Raw genomic sequence first — 9,500 nt, 5'->3', positions numbered from 1 at the left:
AGTGGGCTGCAGTAGGAGAGGGACCCGTGTCGGTCCCTCTGTGTCAAGTCACACAATATTGTGACTCTGTACCCTGAGCTTTCAAAATAAAAGTAGAAGCAGATGGCCTGTTGGCATTGGTGATGTGGAATAATCACTCATGATCAGCTTTACTCACTGGATACACTGGATTAAAGTTGACTTAACATATTAGCAAGAGTCTTTTTTTTTTTTTTACACAAACACTGATATCCAACCCTTCCTGTGCAGATAGATAGACAGATGGATTGATAGATACAATATACAAAATACACTATTGAGATTAATGAACTTAAAAAATATACAGTAGGATACACAAACATTCATCAGTTGATGCATTTGTTTTACAACAAATACATCACGAGATAAAGAGGGATATGCATTGTGTCTTTATAGTTAAGACAGTTTTTTCAACCTTGGGGTCAGGACCCCATGTCTAGCAATTGATAATAATAATAATAATAATAATAATAATAATAATAATAATAATAATAATAATAATAATAATAATAATAAGTACACACTGATTAAAATGATATTCCTTATTATTATTATTATTATTATTATTATTATTATTATTATTATTATTATTGTTATTGTTATTATTATTATTAATATTATTTTTTCAAATATAAATCACACACAATAAATATCAAATAACTGTATCATATACGCAAACTTTCTCAAATAAAAATCTCGTTCAAATGAAATGCAGTATGAAAATATCTGAGGTGGTGCACTTATCACTTTGTGCACTAAACCTGGCTACTATGTATTTGTAACACACTTTATAATAATAATAATAATAATAATAATAATAATAATAATAATAATAATAATAATAATAATAATAATAATAATACGCATGTCATCAGCGTGTTACCAATGTAATATTGCCATTTTAGGAAGCACTATTTAATTTTATTTGGTTAGTGTTATACGGTGACATCCGGCAATGGACTGTCTTATTTTGAAACGTTTCCGGTGATGTCTGTTTCCCGTTAGCTTGATGCAGCTCCGTCTCTCCCGGTGCGCCTGAACTCCGGTACCTGACACAGCAAAGCGCGTCCAGCGGCTGAAGAGACACGGAAACAGGGCCGGAGAACCAAGGGTCTGCTCTAACTTTACTTTTCCGCCTGAATAAAACTTGTGGCTGCGGTTGCGGTCCTATTTTCCCACCTTTCTCCATCCCTCCCTTTTCTGCTCCCGACCTCCGGGCTGAGTTTGGATAGCGGAGGGAGGGGTTGGAGGCAGATGGAGCACCGAGGCTCCCGGAGCTCGGGGCGCACCGCCAACCCGGAGTGAGAGCCGCTGGTGGATGGACGCTGCTCACCGGTAAGACCAGCACACAAACTTTTTAGCTTTAATGACCTTGTTATCTACTTTTAGTGCTGTTACTGACCCCATAGCTGGAGGACAGCCCTCGGAACAATAGAAAACCTCCACATTATTGTGATGTAGCTTTATGCCATGAGGCGTTGAGTCTCAGCAAAGAAGATGGAAAATAAAAATGCATGCATTCATGTGTGTGTGGTTTAATAGAGTGCAAGACTTGAGTGTTTGTCGCCTTTAGATAAAATGTCACAAAATATTAAATCAGAGGGATGATTTAATATTTAATATATAAACTGATTTAATATATAAACTCCAACTATAGTCACTATAGTTGGAGTTTTAGTGAAACTAAATTGATTAGATAGTTTTCTGCTCTCAGATTGAAATATCCTGTAGCATCACACGTCTATGCTGGCCTTTAGGGATGTTAAATAAAAAAGAAAGAAAAATAATAAAAAAAAGAACAACAACAAATGTCATAATCAGTTGTTTAAAAAATACTCCAAAGGACAGGTTTAAACTTTAACTAATCCTCTGTACACAGAGCTGAGGGCTTCAGTGAGTTTCAATCATATTTTGTCGTGTTGTGCTGATACCAGGAGGAGATATGAGGTTTGGTGGCTCATTTTGAGATTTCATATTGCTTTGGGGAAAAGCAATCAGCAGTTTTTTTTCTTCTCTTTTTTCCTTTTTTTTTTTTTTTTTTTTAGACAGTATCATTTTTATTTTTTATTATTTATTATTTACTTTTTTGGTGATGAATTCATGTCCACCACACACAGCCAACACAACAAAAAGCTGTAAAGTGTGCAGCAGCTCCTGGGCTTCTGTAACAGTCCAAGCTTCATGCCCATTATAAGCACACCAAAGAAGGAAAGTGGCCAATTCAATCTCATTATTTCCATAAAAGACACACACACACACACACATACGCACACACACACACACACACACATACACACGCACACACACACACACACACACACACGCTTTGTGCCAGCTCCCCTGTAGTCCTGTGACGAAGCAGGATCTCAGACTCTTCTATTGTCCCCATCCTTTCCCATTTATTTATTTATTTTTTTATGCTGCCCACACATTTCAGCTTTTCCCTCAACTCAATAATAACAAATAGTTAGTTTAGGAATAAATCTGCCAGAACCTCAGGGGATCAATGAGCATTGGAGGAAGCACACGGTGGAACACTGAGCAGTGTTTTGTGGTGTGTGTGTGTGTGTGTGTGTCATGTGTCACAAGCTCCAACTCCCTTCTGTTCCTGCCAGGCCCCCCTCCCTCCCCCTCCGTCATGGTGCCCAATAAAGCAGAAAACATTCTAAAATATTTTTTATAAATTACCAAGCTAAGATAGAAATCTACTCACACACTTAAATTATGCTGAGATTACCCTCCCATTTGACAGCTCTTCTTCCATGATATTCTAATGCATCTGGAACATGCAGCCTGCGCTGGCTTGGCTGCAGGCAGATGCAGCTCAACGACGTAACAGATTATTATTAAAATTAGATGTCACTCTAAGATAAGATGGTAATACCTCATGATAGTTAATTAATAACAATCACCACATGGTGAAATGAAATCCATAGGAAATTGGGAAATGAGAGCATGAGTATATGGCACTGTTAGGGGACAGCTACCTGAGCTACTTTATCTCTGTGTGTCCAGATTGTTTCTGGATTAAAAGCACCACTCGTATAATGGCCTGTCATCACAGAATGGTAGTGCTACTGCTGCTGCTGCTGCAGGATTATTGAGAGGACATCTAAGTGCTTCTGTTGGTCAGCACTGACCCTGCTCACTGTCTCTGGTTTAAAATTTGTGGAGGTTTGTGTTTTCCTGCTCAGGGGGAAACTCACTGACAGCGACTCTTCCTTTAGAAACAGTACCGTTGAACTCATTTTAGTTCAGGGGCCAAATACAGACAAGTTTGATCTCAAGTGGGCCGCAGGGGTGGGGAAATTAACAATTTCAGCTTAAGTGCTACTTGAATTTCTATGTATAAATGACAGAAAAGCATATAGTGTATAAGGCACCAACAATATTCAAGCAATTGGTGAAAAGTATTGTCAATATTATTTCCATTTTGGGAAATTTTGTCAAATAATTTGAGAATAGACCCCTTAATGGCCGACGTGGCTGGAGGCAAAAATAGGAAACGCCGCTGGCTAAAGACTGTGGAGGCTTGTAATGTTACAGCTTTAGAATGTCGTTTTGTTGTGTGTTTGGGTGCCAGAATAGGAGGAATTACATTACTGGACAAAAATTTAAGTTTTATGGGATTCCAGCAGACACTCATGCTCAGAAAAACAAAGACAATTGTCGTTTTGGCTCCAGGCTAAGCCCCGCCCAACAAAATAATGGTTACAAACAATCAAAGCGTCTATTGAGCCAGATTTTGGAAAAACTAGGTCTGGCCCAACAATACAATGTAAAAATGACTTCCACCGTGTTATACAAGCATGGGACAAGTGGAAACCCCTATGGCACGTGTAAAACTCATGGCCCGGGGGACCAAATCTGGTCCTTTGGAGCATCCAATCCGACCCGCAAGAGAAAGTAAAAATGACAGAGAAAATATGAATCATTGTGGAAATGAAACTCAACTATATTTGCAGGAGTTCACAGCTTTCCCAGTGCTTATATGGCATGATAGCAGTCATTTTTTATGTTAAACAGTTGAAAATACTCAAAATTCTTACATTTTCCTCAAATACTGACATAATATTTCCCTTAATTAAATAGAAATTGGTCACAAAATCTAGAAAATGGAAAATTAAGATCCTGTTGGGACTGATATATGTCACTTATTGCTTGGATATTGTTTTGCCGCATGGATATTGTTTTGCCGCATAAAATCTAGGCATACGGTTGCCGTATCAATATATCGACATTCTATCAGTACGCAGCGCCCCTCATTGTCCAGTTTAGGTCACGTGATTGGTCAGTCATTGTCCAGTTTAGGTCATGTGACTAAGACTCACCCTAACCCTAACCCAACGCTACGTACGTGTACTTCGGAAAACGTACCAATAGCACCGGGGGCTGTCCGTACGGCATTCGTATGAATAGACACTTTCTAAAAATCTATGGCCCACTTGAGATCAAACTGCTCCGTATTTGCCCCCTGAACTAACTTGAGTTTGACACCCCTGCCCTAGGGGTACCTGATAGCCCTACAGGATCCAAAAAAGGTTGGGAACCCCTGCACTAAATATTGTTTCTTTCCACTTATTTACAAAATGAGATTCTTTAAAATGTGTGTTATCACTCGTTCATTCCATCATTGTGCTCTATAGTTGTTTTTTAATAGTTTTCTAGGCAAAATATTGTAGTCAGACAAAGGGGGTCCTTGGATTCAGAAATAAAAGGAAGGGGGTACTTGAGCCAAAAAAGTTTGAGAACTACTGATTTACCTAATGGTTTTTACCTTGCGGGCCAGATTGGATGTTCTAAAGGGCTGAATGTGGCCCCTGGGCCTTAAGTTTGACACGTGCTCTAGAAGTTTGAGCTCTGAGAACGAGAGAGACAGTCTTTGCATCTCTGGTCCTTTGCTCAAGGACACGACATCACACTCACGCTCACACTGAACAGTCTGCCCCCTCCCCACTTCAGGTTCAGGCTGTTCGTAGCACGGCCATGATGGGAATCCAGGAGCCAGACCTGAATGAGCAGCACAGGGGAACCACACAGGAGGAGGAGGATGATGAGGAGGATGGGGAGAAGGTGCGTGTTGTGTCAGTTGAGGCAGAAGAGGGGGAGCAGCAGCAGCAAGGTGAGGAAGAGAAAGAGGAGGAGGAAGAGGAGGAGAAAGAAAAAAAAGAGCTGCCATACCCTGCTCTGGCACCTGTGGTTTTTTAGTTCTGACCCAAACAGTCCACCTCGCTCCTGGTGCCTTCGAGTGGTCTGCCACCCATATCCTTCATTGCTGCTGCTGCTGCTGCAAATATTTGTGCTTAAAAGAACATTTGTGTTGAGAACGTGACAGAGACATTGTCTGTTTGCATTTAGGCTCTGGACTTCATCACAACTGTTATACATACAAGACACACATAGCGCCTGGATGTTTACTTTATGCATAACACAAGGAGAATGTGTGGAAGGTCACTATTGTGTGTGCGTGTGTGTGTGTGTGCGTGCGTGCATGGTATGTATGTTTGGGGAATTTCAGGTATTTCCTCCTCAGACCCATTAGCAGTGGGAAAAGATGACCAGCGTTCCTCCTGATTGGAGGTTACCATAGTGACATGTCCTATTGAATGTGCCGTATAGCAGCGGCCTGTCAGTTAGCGCGCTATACGTGTATACAGCACAGGTCACAAGTAGTGGAGTCTGGCATCACACCCTCAACCTGGCTGTGCTTCTGTCTTCATCCACTCACCTCTCCTTCCCCTGCCGACCCTCACTCTGCCGTAGATGTGAAGGTGTGAGAGTGTGTGTGTGAGTGTGTGTGTTAGGTGTGTGTGCTAATCATCGGCGTGCGAGTAGCTATGAATACTCTGAAGCGTGGATAAACGTCAGCAACACCTCAGGGATTTTGTTGAGGCTTTCCAAATGAATATTTTCAACAGCTTTATAAACTCCATATGCCTCCCCGGGTACGTTATTGTGTGATTTTGTTTTTGGAGACGTGTGCACGTGTGTACGTGCATGTCAGCGTACCTCTATGGATATTTGCCTTAGTCAGCAGTGTTCCCTGTAAAAAAAAAATAAAAATGAATACATACTGTAATTACTGAATAAATCAAAATTGCTCCAGAAGTCTGAGGCTCGTCTGTAGCTGCCACTTTGTTACAAAGGACATATCCCAGAATGCTGTTCACTCACAGTGTCAGCACTAACTTACTGAGTATACTTAGGACACGCAGTCACGCGCGCACGCACTCGTTCGCAATCGCATCAGCTTATGAGCACATGCGCTACCTGTCGATGCCCTCACTACGAACGAGGGAATCTTCCCACAAACAGGCTCTTCAGAGGAATCACCTGGTTGCTTGGCAACAGTGTAGCTCTGCCCTAACGACCTGGTTACTTCCGCTTGCAGGATTTGTTTGTTTTCATGGATTGGGGCTTGTCTGTGTCTCATTCTATGCATTTGCATGCACTTGCACTTGCAGTAAATTACAGACAGCTATGTGTATTTTATGTTTAGTTTCAGTGTGTGTGTGTGCGTGTGCGTGTGTGTGTGTGCAGCTGGTTCGTGTGTGTTTGATCCGTAGGGGAAGCGATGTGGGTGGACGTTGTTGGACAGAGACATAAATATGAGCACAGTGGGATATCCCCAAGAGCTCAAAGTCCCATTTTTCCTGAGGTAACCTCTCCTTCCATCTCTGCTTTCCCTTTTTATACTCAGTACATTTTACAAATTAATTCCCCATCTTCTGCTCTCATGTTCCTTTCGATCCAGAAAGAAAACCCCTCATCCTCCCCTTAATCATGCATGTTCACTGATTTCTGTGTGTGTGCATCAAAAAGCACATTCAACCATTTTTTTAGATTAAGCCAAAACAAGACAAGCTTTAGGTATTATATAACACGCTCTTGTACTCCTTCCCAGCTACATTGATTTATATGATTCCTTTCTCTCAGTCTTTTTTTTTTTTTTAAGGGGGGGAATGCTTGTACTACTGTAAGTGAGCAAAGACACAATTGCTTTGTGAAGTACTGAGCTTTCCATGCACACATGTGAGGAAGTGTGTAGGTAAGCACACGTACGCACACACACACACACACACACACACATAGAGAGCATAAGTTATTCAGTAGTACATGAAACATTCAGAACGTTTCTTTTGTTTAAAGATGACAAAAGCTGATTCTGTCAATCTAGTACAAGTACCGCTTTTTTTTTACTCTTTTTACAGTCTGCAAGAGTACAGTATGTGCGTGTGTGTGTGTGTGTTTGTGCGTAAGGAGGAAATAATACAATTAATAGGAGGCAATGCTTCTCAAAGTAGGGTGAGCTGTCAGAATCATTTCAGCCAATTAACACGAGTCCGGCAGCTGTTTCCATGGTTACGGGCTGTCACATTTCCTCGAGGGAGGAGACTGTCGACTTGACAACTTGACTAAGTTGGCCCCATCTTCATTTTCTGACACTCTCTCCTCTCGTGCTCGTGCGTGCTCACATGCTCTGCACACAGCGGACTTCCAGTCTAACTGGGTTATGTGTAATCAAGTCTGTATGTGTTGATTCCAGTGTGTGGGGCTGAACACCAAAGAGCATGAAGAAACTGGTGAGCAGCTTGCTCATTCATTTACATTAGCTTGTGTTATAGTTCCCATCCAAAGCACATCTGTATACTTCTACTTATTCAGTAAGATACTCTCACAATGAAGCTCTATGTCTACCAGGGTTGGGGTCAATTACATTTTTCAGTTACAGTTATGTTTTCAATGGTACATAATTAATTACAATTGGATTATGATTTATGACAATTAAATTATAATTATATTTTTTTCCGCTGTAAGTCACTTTCGATTTCAAATTATCATCAATGCACTACTGCACTATTATCTTATTATTATTATATTTTATTATTATTTTTTATTTTAATATTCATTATTATTTTATGTTATATATTATTATATTATTATTATTATTATTATTATTATTATTATTATTATTATTATTATTATTATCTTAATATTTTATTTAGTTTTGCACATTCTAGTCTAACTACTGTTTATATTTATTATTTTTTCTAGTTGATTGTTATTATTTAATGTTTATACTATTAAAGAGCGCACAGTTCACCAAGTCAAATTCCTCGTGTGTATAACATACATTCTTGGTCAATAAAGTTGATTCTGATTCTGATACTGATTTTTCTCAATTATTAAAGTTAGTAAAATTACAATTTTGTTTACTTTAGCCCTCAAAAGCATCCCACATGGGACTAAAGTGCTTTACTGATGATCTCATCTAGTATTTTGGTGTACGGTTGCTCATCATTTAAAGGCTTGTTGTGATAATTGTATGTGCTTTTGCGTCTGTATATTATAGTTTTAGCTAGGGCTGCTTGATTATAGAAAAAATAACAATTACTATTATTTTAGTCATAATTGAAATCACGATTATTCAAACGATTATTTGTCAACCAAAAAGGTATTTATTTTTTGTACAAAAAAACATATATTATTTAAATAAAATCCTTCAAACACTAAAATAAAGTATGTTCACTTTTGCACAAAACAAAACACTTGTTGCACGCGATGTGTCTTTGCTGTAGGTCTTCATCATCAAACCCAATGTGTTCCCATAGAAGAGAATTTGACTTTCCACTTGTTTACCAAGCGTTTTTGTTCCGTTTCTCCTGCCATGTTTCAAGATCACTAGCAACGACTTTCCTCGTGTTAGCCTGCAGGCTAGCTTTAGCTTTGAGAGGGGCGGGGCGGAGGGGAGGAGCTTGCATGTGCATGGATTAAACAACTCAAAGTAAATATTAATAACATGTGTGTGCCAAGCATTATTATTTGTAGATGTCCAAAATAGTGGGTTTGTTTTATTTAGCGAAAAAAACATGTAAAATGTATGTATTTATTTATTTCATTTATTTATTCTTTTCTCGATTATGTTATTTTTGTAATCTTTGGGTGTAATAATTGAAATCGTAACTGAATTTCGATTAATTGAGCAGCCCTAGTTTTAGCATCTTTACAATAACATTTTAGTGCATCATTTATAATGTCTTTTGTAAAAACCCATATAAGGACAAGAGATTAAATTTAGCAATAGCTATAAACTCTTTGGACAAAACATCACTACAGTGTTGTTACTCTTTGTATTGTCCCTATTTAAATGTTTTATTTATTTATTTATTTTTAAATTTATTATTTTACTTTTACTTTAAATACATTCTATTATATCTAACTCACTAACCTAACTCTTCTAACCCTTGTTCATTACAATTTAATTAAGATTACAGTTACTATCATTTTTCCAATTACAATTTAATTACAATTATTGTTGTATCCTCAAAGTCAATTACAATTAAGTTCTCAATTACTAAAGTTCAATTACCATTAATCACAATTACTGAGCCTGAAATAAATAACAACCTAATATAAGTTAACATTCCTCATCATCTCTTATGATAACTGGTCCTGAATCAGCTGAAAAATACACTAAAAAC

Source organism: Gouania willdenowi, chromosome 1, assembly GCF_900634775.1.
Source record: "Gouania willdenowi chromosome 1, fGouWil2.1, whole genome shotgun sequence".
NCBI classification, from domain to species: domain Eukaryota; kingdom Metazoa; phylum Chordata; class Actinopteri; order Blenniiformes; family Gobiesocidae; genus Gouania; species Gouania willdenowi.
This window is presented reverse-complemented; position numbering follows the sequence as displayed.